This window comes from Pteropus vampyrus, unplaced genomic scaffold (genome assembly GCF_000151845.1).
Source record: "Pteropus vampyrus isolate Shadow unplaced genomic scaffold, Pvam_2.0 Scaffold93, whole genome shotgun sequence".
Lineage (NCBI taxonomy): Eukaryota > Metazoa > Chordata > Mammalia > Chiroptera > Pteropodidae > Pteropus > Pteropus vampyrus.
Window position 1 is genome coordinate 2535896 of NW_011888874.1, and position 12674 is coordinate 2548569.

The 12674-nt window shown below is 41.0% G+C and overlaps 1 protein-coding gene across 3 annotated transcripts in view; it reads left to right on the plus strand.

Moving 5' to 3' along the window:
• IRS1 (insulin receptor substrate 1) overlaps positions 1 to 12674 on the plus strand; it is a 58719-nt gene that overhangs the window by 37750 nt on the left and 8295 nt on the right. Inside the window, exon 2 of one of the 3 annotated variants that reach the window (XR_002781299.1) lies at positions 3489 to 3784. The exons of 1 other annotated variant lie outside the window; for it this stretch is intronic. The gene's annotated coding sequence lies outside the window, so the exon portion shown is untranslated. Of the gene's footprint in view, positions 1 to 3488; positions 3785 to 4860; positions 5140 to 12674 lie in introns of all 3 variants that reach the window. One more of the 3 variants, XR_002781300.1, reaches the window with a different exon arrangement.

Consider the following 12674-nt stretch of genomic DNA (forward strand, 5'->3'; position numbering starts at 1 on the left):
GCACTGGAGGCCGTGGGCCAGAACAGCTATCGTCGTGGGGGAAAAGGGTTTCTATTTTATGAGACCAACAAATGTCATGCCTCCTGTTTACTTTGCAGCTCTGTTTGTGTGTGTTGAATCTATTAGTTACACCTAGTTGCTCGCATCTACTACCGTCTAGACTCTTCAAGAAACAAGAGATTTCATAGTTAGTGTTTTTTACGGGCAGGCACATAATAAGGTACAAAAGTGTGTTTTTATGATGGCAATCTCTTTTGCAGACTATTTTCTAGAAGTGAAGGTGTTTCTGATATCCAGGTGCCTATTATGTAAAAGTTGTTTTAGCTTAGTTAGTTCAGATTTATCAGAATGGCATTTCACTATGTCATTTCTCATTACCCTTTGTAAACATGAAGCTTGCCCCCGTTTCCTTTTAGAAAAATAACTTTGCGTATGCCAGGGATCTGCATTTAGATGGGAGGCTTGACAGCACTTCTGCCCACACTTTTTATAGCGTCCTCTAGAAATTTGTGGTCAAGAGCATGGATTTTGAATCACAAGTGCCACATTGACTAGCCTTGAGATCTTGAGGAATTTACTTATTCTTTCTGAACCTTTTTCCTCATCTTTAAAACAGGAATCCTAATAAAATCTCAGGATAGTAGTGAGAATTAAATAAATTAATACACATTAAAACACCTAAGTAGTGCCTGACATATAGCAAATTTTGGCTTTATTTTTGATGGAGTGTGTGTGTGTGTGCGTGCACGCGCGTGTGCGTGCGTGTGTGTAATATGTTTACTGCAGGAGTGGTTTTTCTCAAATACTCAGGGAGAGAGGAGGATACGAGTGTAATTTGAAAGCAATTATAGTCAATTTTAAAATTGCTTTATTTTGTTAGTGATGATATTTAATTTGTAGCTCAACCTTTTAAAAATTAGGTTGAGATTGTATATATATATATATATTTATATACGCTCACACATACATATATACGTGTGTGTGTGTGTGTGTGTGTATATATATATATATATATATTTAGCAGGAGGAGCAGATAACACTTTTAAAAGGCTAGCAAGCCCCTACTTTACTCACTGCAAAATGTGAGGGAAACTTCGCAAAAACTTAAGAATGCATTTTATTTATTTATTTATTTATTTTTGCTGAAATTACCCCTAAGTCACATGGACCTTAGGATATGTATGTGAGTACATACGATTTTCGTATAAACACTTTTTCAGACAGTATAAACAGTTATTTATTAACTGCCAATTATGTATAAAACACTATGATAAATTAAGTAGAGAGTTAGAGATAAGAAAATAGAACAATTTGCTAAGGGATGTTAATCAAATGGCAGTTTATTCACAGTCTCAGAAAATTAAATTTCATGGTATATTTAGAGTGTGATAAGATTCTACCATGCCTAGATATAATTTTACATTCCAGCTAATGAAATGGAAAAATTCAGGTTACAGAAGTTTAGGGTGATTTATAATTGCTAAGGACAATCCATTTAAAATAATGGGTCAACTATTAAAAATTTTAAGTTCAAAGCAAAATAGGAAACACCTTCATACCCAGTGATAAAATATTTACTTGTAACTCAGACAAAATTCTTTATTTAAGACCTGTGGTATCACATGATGAGTGTAATTATTGGGGTTTCAATGATAACTGTTTTTTGAGGTGCTCCTTTCTGCAAACACGTCATCATACCGCAAAGAGCAGAGAGCTTCAATGTCAAGTACCTTCTTTCCCCGTTCGGTTCCTCTTTTTTTGCCTTTCTCCCTCCATTATGGTTTCTGGTGGCTTCTTGCTACTGGATACAACGAATTAATTGTCTTATAATTGTTTCACTATTGGGGTCTGTGCCATGTGAGTCACCATCTCATTTAATCCTTACAGCAACCCAATGAGTTAGGCATTTTCAGCACCGTTTTACTGGTGCTGAAATTGCAGCTCACTGAGGCTGATCCAGCACCTGAGTGCTAGTAAATGGCGCTGAGGGAGCTAGGGGCTCACCACTGTCTGGTGACCACGTGGGGTCCACAGTAAGTGCCTTGCAGGTGATTTCTATTCCTGTCCTATCCCATAACCCTTGGTGAAATGTGTTCTCACTCTATCCCAACTGATTAGGAAATCAGCTCGTGAATTGTGTGTGAATTGCACTGTCCAGCAGTGGTTTTGGGGACTACCTCTGGCCACCTCGTCATTTTCCTACCATTTCCTAAAGCCATTAGCAGCCTAGGCTGGCCCTGCCTGCGCTTCTCTTTCAGACCAGTAAAGCAGCAGCTGCTGGTCAGAGCACAGGGTCAGGTCTAGTGAATGAAGTTGCCATCAGATAATGAAAGCCTGTGCTCTGCAGTAAAACGTCATTGATGGGGGAAACGCAGCCTTGTAACTGACATCCTAGTAGACCGGACTGAAGGGCTTGCTCTGGACCTGGCTATTTGCCTTCCTGTGGAAATGGGGACCAGCTTGTTACTGTTCGTTGACCTGAATGAAAGTTATTAGCACACACATACCATCCTTCTGTGCTTATTTTTCGGCCTTTTCCAAATTTTGAATCATTATGGCTTTGCCGCTTCCCCTGATATTACAAAATGTGTTACTTCTAGATCATCTTCTGCACACAACTGTATGGTTATGGGGATGAGGTCTCTGCATGTGGAATCATCCTTGCTCTTCAGAAAGATCGTGAAGGATGAATTAAAGCTCCGTGGAAAAATGAGAGTATGTTTTGATATCATTACTTTTGATATTTCAAAGTTGAAGGTATTGTAGGTTATTATAATCATTTAATTGTGTTGATTCCATTCAATTACTTCAGATGAGACATGAGTTGGCAACTGGGTGCCTTTTACTATCTGCTTGCTGGTCACCTCCAGTAGTAAAGATGTAGAGTTGGGAAGTCACCTTTGATTGTTTACCTACTGGTTTATTTGGTTAAAGACGGTACATGTGTTCCATTGAGTTGTGGGGGTGCCTGCTTATTTTGGTTTTACCATCTGCGTGCTAACACCCATGGCCCTATTCAGTTCCTCTTGATCAAGACAGCCAGACATCAAAATAATCTGCATTCATTTTTTAAAGACAGAAACGTACTGGGTCCATTTCCTACCCCTTTTCCCAATTCTGTAGTCAAAGCCTCCCTTAGCCTGAAGGAACACTAAATTGGGGGGAAAACCTATCAGTGTGGCGTCTTCTAAGGAATTCTAACTATTGTTGCCATCCCCAGGGTCACTTCTTTGTGATCGTCCAGACCTTTTTGTTACCCCAAGGCAGAGGTTTCTCATTCTTCTCCAGTTAACTTTTCGAGAACTTTTTCCACCTGGAAATTTTTCTTCATGTTTCAATTCAAAGCTGTTCCTGCAATTTAAGCACATTTTCCCCTGGGGAGATGGAGAACAGATGGCTTGTACTGTTGCCTTCTTTCAAGTCTCCAGTTAAGCCCTCTTATTATTCTTTTACATAAATTAAATGGTACGTTTCCTCTTTCTTTTTAGGTCCTTTACTCCTTTGCTACATAAAATGTGGGCTTGAGACCAGCAGCACTGGGGTCACCTGGGAGCTGGTTAGGATATGCAGAATCCTGGGCCCCACCCCAAGACTAGTGAGTCAGAATCTGCAACAACACCCCACGGAGATCTTAAGTACATTAAAGTTTGAGAAGCACTGTTTTATTTTTTCCCTTCAGAATTTGTTTGTTATTTTCTCTGTACTTTACTTTGTCTTAACAGGGAAGGCCAGAGCTAGACATGTTACTATAACAATGGCTCGAATATTACCAAGTATAGTGAAGGTATTTATCTCAAATTCCTGTTAATTTAATACTCATGATGTTAAAATATTTCAAACTGCTGTTGACCCTTGGTCATCACGGGTTTGAACTGAGCAGATCCACTTATATATGGATCTTTTTCAGTAAATACTGTCGCTGTATTTTTTCTCATGATTTTCTGAATAATGTTTTCTTTAGTTTGCTTTATTGTAAGAATATGGTATATCATACATATAACATAGAAAATATGTGTTAGTCGACTGTATACGTTATTGGTAATGCTTCTGGTCAACAATGGGCTGTTAATAGTTAAGTTTTGGGAGAATCAAAAGCTACACATGGATTTTCAACTGCACAGGGGGTCGGTGCTTCTAACACCCGTGTTTAAATGTCAACTGTACATTGATGTATATTCTTCATATACAATAAACTCGTAGACTGCACAGAGTTTGGGGGTCTTTTTCTGCCATGTGTTTAACCCCTCACCCATAGAAGTCTCCATTTCGTAGCTGAATGAGTTGTCTGCTAGGAGTGTTGCTTTGCATTTTTACTGAATACCGCCCTGCTTTCTTCTTCTATTAGGATCATTTTTGCTTTTTTAAATAGTTGGGCTATTAAGATTTTAATGACTCATGGTTAGAAAATATACTACTTTTGGGTGAGGAGACCCCAAGTCTCATCTCAGTGCTACTACTAACCAGTTTCATGAGCTCAGACAACTTATTTAGTGATGAGTCTAACTAAACACCCACATGATCAAGGAAGTTCTCATAATACCAGGCCCGGAACTATTTCGATTGTTCTGTTCATATTTATCTAAGAATGCTTTCTATGGTGACTTGGTCACGTAGTGGAAGTTACCTATAGAAATGGGAATGGAGCATCTAAAACAAAAATTGGACTAATTATCCTCCAGATGCATATTTTGGTTAGTCATTGTACCATTATTCTTTGATTTCTTGAATCTATCCCTGGAAGAAATGCTAGTAAACCACTAAATGGCCAAAGGCAGAGACAGAGGCCACCACTGCGAAGGGTCCCTGCGTATTTACTGACTCCAAATGGTTCTCAAGTCACCTTCTATTGACTTTCTCTAGCTCTGCATAGAATGGGAAATTAGCAAGGACCTGCTTGCTGTCAATCCTTGCCCCTCTGTCTGAAGACTCGGGATCCAAGAAGAAATGATGTAAGCAAGTCGGTGGCTATCTTTATGGGCCCTGTTCATACTGCTGAATGTGTGGGAGTGAGGAGAGAGCTCAGAGTGGGAAGAAAGAGGAGCATCTCTGAAGAAATAAGTCCTGACATGAACATTTCCGTAGTCATGCTCTTCCTTGTACTGTTAACGGCAGGAAAGAGCGGAAAAACCAAACGAACAGGTAGGCCATTGCCCGTTTGTGATGTGGTTTTATGGGAAAAAACTAAGGCAATTTTTGAGCAGAATTAAGCAAAGCTCATCACAGGACTGTTAATTAAGTGTTAATTATAGCCCATCCCTGTTTGATGGTAGCAGTGAAATTGCATGGTTAGGTTTTATTCTGAAGGCATTTTGTCAGTGTCTCAGGCTACGGTCTAGAAAGAATAGAAGCCATTGTTTTCTTTGTGTCATTTGGGACCACAACAGCTTCTGCGGCTGTGTTTAAAGAGGATCTGTTCTTATTGCCATTACTTTAGGGTTCAGTCTGAAAAACTTTGTCTTTAATCACCTGGAAAGGAAGCTCTTCTTTCTGTTCGTTGTCTGACGTTTAGAAGTTTGAGGCCTGTGTGCTCTCATTGATGGTGGGATGTGTGCCCTTCCCCCGCCCTGCTGTGTAAGTTTAGGGAGAGCAGACCTAAAAGTGTCTTCCTTGGAAGCCGTCTTATTCTTAGAAACAGCAACTGGAATGTCTCTATCAGTCTTTGACTATTTTTTTTTTTTGTAATAAATCATCTTCCAAGATGGATATTTATTTCATAAAGTGAAAAAAAAATCTAGGAAACAGTATTCTGACATGCATAACCACTTAGAGAGCAAAGTTAGTGGATTAATTTTTAAAATTCAACTAATTCTGGAGCAGAGGGAGCCTAATCCTTAATTTTTTCTTTTTTTTTAATTCTCAGATATTTGAGGGCGGCGAGCATGACTAATAGTCACAAGGAACATAAGGGAAAGTGTCTTCTTGTTCATAATGTCCTTTCCTTCCTTCTCTTATCTCACTGAGTTTTACAAATGATCTTGAGAACTAGGTATTTTCTCCATTTTATTAAATTATGGAGGCAAGGAAGGTCAGACGCCTTGTCCAAGACCATATGGAAAGAACCGGCTGAGCTGGGCGAAGCTACACACCTGGGAGCCATACCATGCGTCTCCTCGTGGCATTGACCTTTCTCTTCTCCATGGTCGGCATAGGTGGAGCGGCACCACACCGCGCTCCCGACTTCCTCGTGCGCGTTTGCCAGATATTCTGCCCTCCCTCGTCATTGCTTCGGCACTGTGTCCAGAAGGCTCATGTCTTCCTTTGGAGTGGGGACATGTGAAAATGTGGGCCGGGACTGGGTCAACTGATTAACTAGATGTTTTCTAGTAAAAGGTCGTGAGGGAGCGGGACACAGCAGAGGTGAGTGTCCAGCAGTGATAAATGAGGAAAGGCTGTGAGTATGGAGAGGCCCCCAGTAGGACCCTGAAACTGTGGGTGACAGTCAAAATCAGTGAAGGCCTCAGAACAGGAATGCCTCTTCCCTCTCTCATCCCTGAGTTGGCCTGGACCCCAGAAACAGTTGGTTGACAAGCGTGTTTGGTGGCTTCTTATATTTCCTCAGCTAAAGGCGGTCGCTCTGGAGGATGGTTTGTCAACCTCAGCACCACTGACATTTTGGGCCAGATCATTCTCTGTTCTAGGTGGCCACCTTGCGTGCCGTAGGATGCAGCGGTACTCCTGGCCTCTACCCACTGGATGCCAATAGCATGCCCTTCACCTCACCCCAAACCCAGTGGTGACAACAATCTAAAATGATTCCGGGCATAGCCTTGAGGGGAGACATTGTTTCTACCCACCTCGAGAACCACTGCTCTGGGCATTTAGTGACATGCTTGGAGCTAGGTCAGCGTGGTTCAGCCGAAGGCCTGGTGGCTCCTGCCGGGAACTCCCCTGGGCCTGAGGGGGACCTTCACAGACCTCATTTCTCTCTGTGGGGACTGTGATTTCCCTCAGGGTCACTGATGAATATTCTTCATCAGGATCCCTTCATTAAGAGTTGTCACCATCTCTTAATTAAGAATTAGGCACAACTGTCCTCAGGATGCTTCTGGTTCAGCCAGGCAACCAGCTCAGCACCCGAGCAGCATGATGCCGTTTAATCCAGCATATTGAGGACTTATTGCAGCCAATGCCACTTTCGAAACTACAAAGAAAAGGGCTGAGATGTCAGATCATGGGGAAAAGAGAGAAGGAACAAGAGCAAAGGGAAAGCGAGACTAAGAGGTCAAAGCAGAGGACCGAGAGTCGTGTGGTCAGCAGGTGAAAAGTCAACCCCTCTTTGTCAACCGGAAGAATCTTGCCTCCTTATTTGAGACAAAGAGGTGTTTGCAGTTACTTAGAAATCTGCGCCATTGTCTGTTTCAAAGACCTTAGAGACGCAAGCAATGTATACATTATCAATTATTTCAGATTATCTTTCTGATTTTTTTTTTTCCTTCCGCTTCCAGCTGCCAACGATTAGACATGTGCATCTGGCAGCAATTTCAATTTTTCGTCAAGTTACTCAGGCAGCATTGACTGGCTGCGTCACGCTCCTGTTCAGTTTCTTCCGATGAGAGATTGGAGAAAAGAATTCGGAAACAAAAGCCACCCAGCTCCGCCCCCCCAACAATTAGAAACATGCTTTAGAACCTGGAAATGGTGTACAAGAATCCCATCGAACATCCATTTAAGCCTATTCATGGGAATTCTTTGTAAATTCTTTTATGTCACATTATAAGTCTTTCTGCCTAAAAGGGTGGGGGGTGGGCTTCAAGCTTTCAATGTCTTCTGGGGAAGCAATAGAAGCTGCCTTCCATGGTGATTCTGTAGAGAGCATGAATTTAAGATCTGCTCGAAGAAATGCTACTACTATTTGTCCTAATGTTTAATTCGTGCTGTTCTCTTTGTAGGTAGGTAGGTCTTTGTCTAAAATTGTATCACAGGGTCATATTTTTAGCTTTACTACCATGACTTTTTCTTTTTCTTTGTGTTCTGACATTTTCCCCATACCTCCCTCCTGCCTGAAATAACTTTGTCTCTCTTCCCAAGACACATTCTAATCTTGGCTTCAGCTTCAGCCCATGGCTGTCATCTGGTCTGTAGACTCATTCTTGCTTGCTTGTTCTACCGAGGCATTTTTGGCTGGTATGTACTCAGGTATGCAGAGAAGACATGGGATTCACGGATTTCTAGTTCTTAATAAGAGTAGTTACAATAAGAGCTGCCGATTGAGGACTTATTAATCAAGCACCATGATAAGAACTTTTCATGTATGATCTCAGTTAACCTCAACGATAACCCTATGAAATGGGTACTGTTACCCCCATATTGCAGATGAAAACACTGAGATTTAGGAAAGTTGGTAACTCGCCCAAAATCCAGAGAAAAGAACAGTGAGAGAGGAGATCATCTAAGTTGTCTTGGTCTCCTTTTAAATTTTCAGTTGGAAATAAGTTCTGAGTTAAAATCGATCATTCTTCAAAAAGCATAACGGCCATGTAATAGCTCCATTTTCATTTTCAAAATAACTTCTTTTGGGTCGAGTTCCCTAAATTACTTTTTAGAATTCAAAATTGCATGCAGGTGACTCGCGTATCACTCAGGTAGTGATAACTCCAGGAAAGCACACATTTATTGCATGACTTGATTGCAAGCAACCTTAGAGCTTATCTTTAACATAACCCAGTGAAATCGAGGTCCCACCTGTGGTATTCTCGAAGCAAGAAGGAAGACATAGGTTAAAACCTCTTTGGTTGTGATTTACGATAATGGCTTCCAGGAGATGTTAATTAGGTGTGTGTAGTAGAGAAAGTCTTCTACTGAACTTGAACTTCCTAGGGACAGTTGGAAATGGTTCTGTTAGGCCAGTTTCATGACCAAAAACTTACGGGAAAGGAGATCAAGGCCATATAGCGGAGGTACCTCGTGGTTCCTTGTAAAGATGCTTGTTCAGTTCAGTACATTTTTCTTGCATTACCAAGTTCTTCCATAAAGTCAACCACAACCCATATTATCGGGGACTCCGGCTAAAAACTTGTGGTGAGTAGGAAATAGATTAAACATAGGTTTTCCCTTTTCTCCAGCTGCCAAAAGTGATGTCAGCGGTGTTAATGATCCTTACCTCAGCCCATGGCAGACCCAGGGCCAGACGCTGTTCTAGCCTCTGGTTCTTGGGCTATTATGGAAAAGCTGATGATGGTTGATAAGAAACAATTGGGTAGGGGACAATTTCTCAAACATAAAGTCGGCACTTGCTTTCTTGAAGCCATTTGTGCTAAGGCTCCAGGGAGCAGGCAAAGAATGCAAAATCGATTTAGTGGTTAACACAAAAGGTAAAGGCGACGGGGCGAGGCCTGCTTGATTTCCTTCTGCCTAATTACAGAAACCGTACTGCAAACACTTTTTACCATCTGCACCACATTGTAAACTAATCTAAGTCTACTGGTTTGTGTTAAAGTCAGACCGATAAAACCTATATCCTGTATTTCTGAACATTCAAAAGAAAACCGATGTGAAATTACAATATAAACCTCAGAAGTGGAATGTAATTCCTCCGAGGGAGGATATAGTGTAGAAATAGCTCCTGTGAAAGCAGAAGAAAGGCTGCTTTTTATGACGCTCTTACTCAGGTAGGGGGGATGATATCGTATTACCTTCGTGTCTTTGAGGAGCAGGTTTATTTTAATTGAGCGCTGTGAAAATTAAAGCTTCCTGTCCCATAGCACATGTGGTCTGACTTGAAATGTGGAGGGATTGTTTTCTTGAGTTCCTCTACTTTGATTGTCCTGTATATGGGGACATTATAATTGGGTAGAAGAGAGATTTGAGACATTTTGATTTACCTTTGAAAGCGGGGAGGAGGCTGTTATGGTGCTGACTCCCATTTGGCTTTATCTTTTAATTATTCTTTGCTTTTTATAAGCACGCTCCCTGTTAGTAAAAAGAATGGGAAATCACTAAAGTGAATATTCTTTGCCTTAAAAGGTTTCTGGAGGTTTCTTCAGATTTCCTTAATACACCTGTGTCAGAATACATTGAATCGTTGAGAGAGAGTACACTGAATTGTTGTTACTGTCGCTGTTTGAATCTGCCTTTTCCTTCAGCGCCTCACTTTCTTGAAGAGCTTCCAGACCACCGTGAGAGCTCACAGCCTTGACGTCTCTCCTTGGTCACTCCCCCTCTTCTCTCCTTTTCGTAACGCGTGTGCCTTTCTCCATTGGTGGTCTCCTGAAGTCACCAGCCCTGCCAGAAGGTCTTTCTCTGGGACAAAAGGGGAACTGGAGCGAGGTGGCCTTTCGCACGTTGGCAGCGTTCCCTGGGTTTTCTTCCTTGGCGCTCCCGAGCCCGAGCAGGCCTGGCCAGCAACCTTGTTATTTTCCCCGGCCCTCTCCCATGTGACTTGCACCAGGCAAAAGTGCTATTTAAGCAGCTCCGCTGGCTTGGCTGGTCCCTTCCCCTTTGCCATTTAAGACCGTGAAACTAAGTCTTTCCAGCTCAATTCTGGCCTATTTTAAAAGTTGCTGGTTTCTTCTCTTGAGCTAAAATGGCTTTCTCCTTTCAACATAAAGTAGCAAACATCTTGGTCTTACCTCTAACTTTAGTTCCTTTAGTTCAATCCCAACTCGAGACTTTTATGTTTATGGATTACTTTTGGTGGTTATGGTCTGAAGGCTTTAAAACAGAATGCTTTTTTTTTTTTAAACACTTAGGTCTGTCTCAAAGTCTCAGCTCGCCCGCACTTCCCAGCTGTGCCTTGTGAAAAGCAGAGATTCTCCCCGTGTCCCAGACTTGAAGCTCTGTGGATTTAGCTTTTCTTTCCTTTTCCTTGGGTGATTTCCATAGCTAACAGCTGGGCTGATGCTGCCGCTGCTTCTGTAGATGCTACCATCTCACCCACGCTGTGGAGCCCAAGCTCTAAGCCAGGACATTCTTCTAAAAAGGGGTTTCACGATCCATCAAATGGATTAGTGGTCTCGTTTGTCCATCTCGGATTGCGTGGTGTGACTGTTAAAATGAGGAAAACACCACCAAAACTACAAATATATTTGATACCGATGATTAAAGAAAAACCTACTGGGTCCATTTGCCAGATTTCAGGTATGCTTAAAAATGGTACTTTGGCAGCGTTTTATAAAGTGTTTTGTTAGGATGTAAGCATTCCAGAAGACTCCCCAGCTCTAAATTAGTGGTACCATGAAAAATCGCATCAGCATCAACAAGATAGCTGAAGAAATGAATTGTGATCGCGGTAGTGGTATGCAGTTGAATATAATTGTGTGACATAAGCAGACCCAGGAAGTAAGATACAGAGAGATGTCACAGGTGCCGTGCTCAGCGTCCTGCAAGGGACAGAAAGAACTACCCGTTGACTTCTCAGCTCTTGCATTCTTTCCACCTCATCCACCTCTATTACCAGTGGAAGGGACTCTTTCTTGTCCTCTGAGAGGAATCAGTCTCCCCTCCTGGTTCTTCCAAATACTTTGCCTGTGACATTCCCTTAAGGATTTAGCTTTTGGAAACCAAAGCCGAGAAGCCAGGAGCTTTTTCTGTTGTCTAACTGCCATACTTCTCCCCCTCTGTAATGAATTAGGAGGATGAGAAAGGGAGAGAAAGCCTAGAAGGTTTGAAAAGTTGGTTAACATTTCATATGTTTTCTCGTCGTAGATTTTTTTTTAAGAACAGTAAAGATCTAAATATTGAAACATTTTTTGTTATTATACTATAATAATTTACACTCAGGAATTTTTGTATATTATACTAAAGAATTTTTAAGTCACGGCCGCTTATGTTAAGAGAGAGAGAAATATGCTGTTTTGACACATTTCTTTAAGGAGAGGAATTCATATGAATGATTTTTTCTAGTTGAATCAGCAACCTAGGATTTCAAACAATGATCTATATTGGAAATAAGTCATTACTGTAATCATTTTTTTCAAGTGTGTTGGATGCGGAAGACTTACTTTCTGGTTACATTTTAATATATGACAATAGCCAAGCAACTTATATAATAATATTTTACTCCTGTTTTCATAGTAGAAGTAGAAACTGCTAGTAATGCTCTAACCAGATATTTATAACTGTGTTGCTCTTGATTCAACCAATTGGCAGGAAATTTTAAGGCATTTAAATACAAGATAAAACTTTTAATCTTGTGGGTTCAACTAAAAATTCGTTGCTGAAAGGGTACAGATCCCTCTATTGTACTTTTATATCATAACCTTGTGCTGTTTTCAGCTGCTTTCACAGTGAAGACTAATCAGTAGGCTGACAGTATGAAAGGCAGCAGAAGCTGTATTTGTTTTTCAGCTCTAGTAGGCATAGTTTAAGTGGGTTGAGTCCAGAAGATGTAAATTCCTACTGGATGCAATAATGTAATAATCCATAGGTCTCAAGTAGCATTGCTCAAGTGTTGACTTATTTGATAATGCTTTAAAAATTACATTTTTCATCACTGGGAACAGGATTAGGTGGGTTTTATCTTACGAGACGACACACGGAAGGGTACAGTAGATGCTGATGTGGTGATGAAATTTTTGTCAAAATGTAATTTCCTGCTGCTAAATCTCATGACAGGTGCATCATATTTCTGGGTTCAGAAGTTATTCCCCAGTGATGTAACGAGAGGAAATGTATCACAGGAGCGTCACCATTTGATATTTGCACAGTTCTTCTCCAAGGAAGCGTTTTGCTTTTTT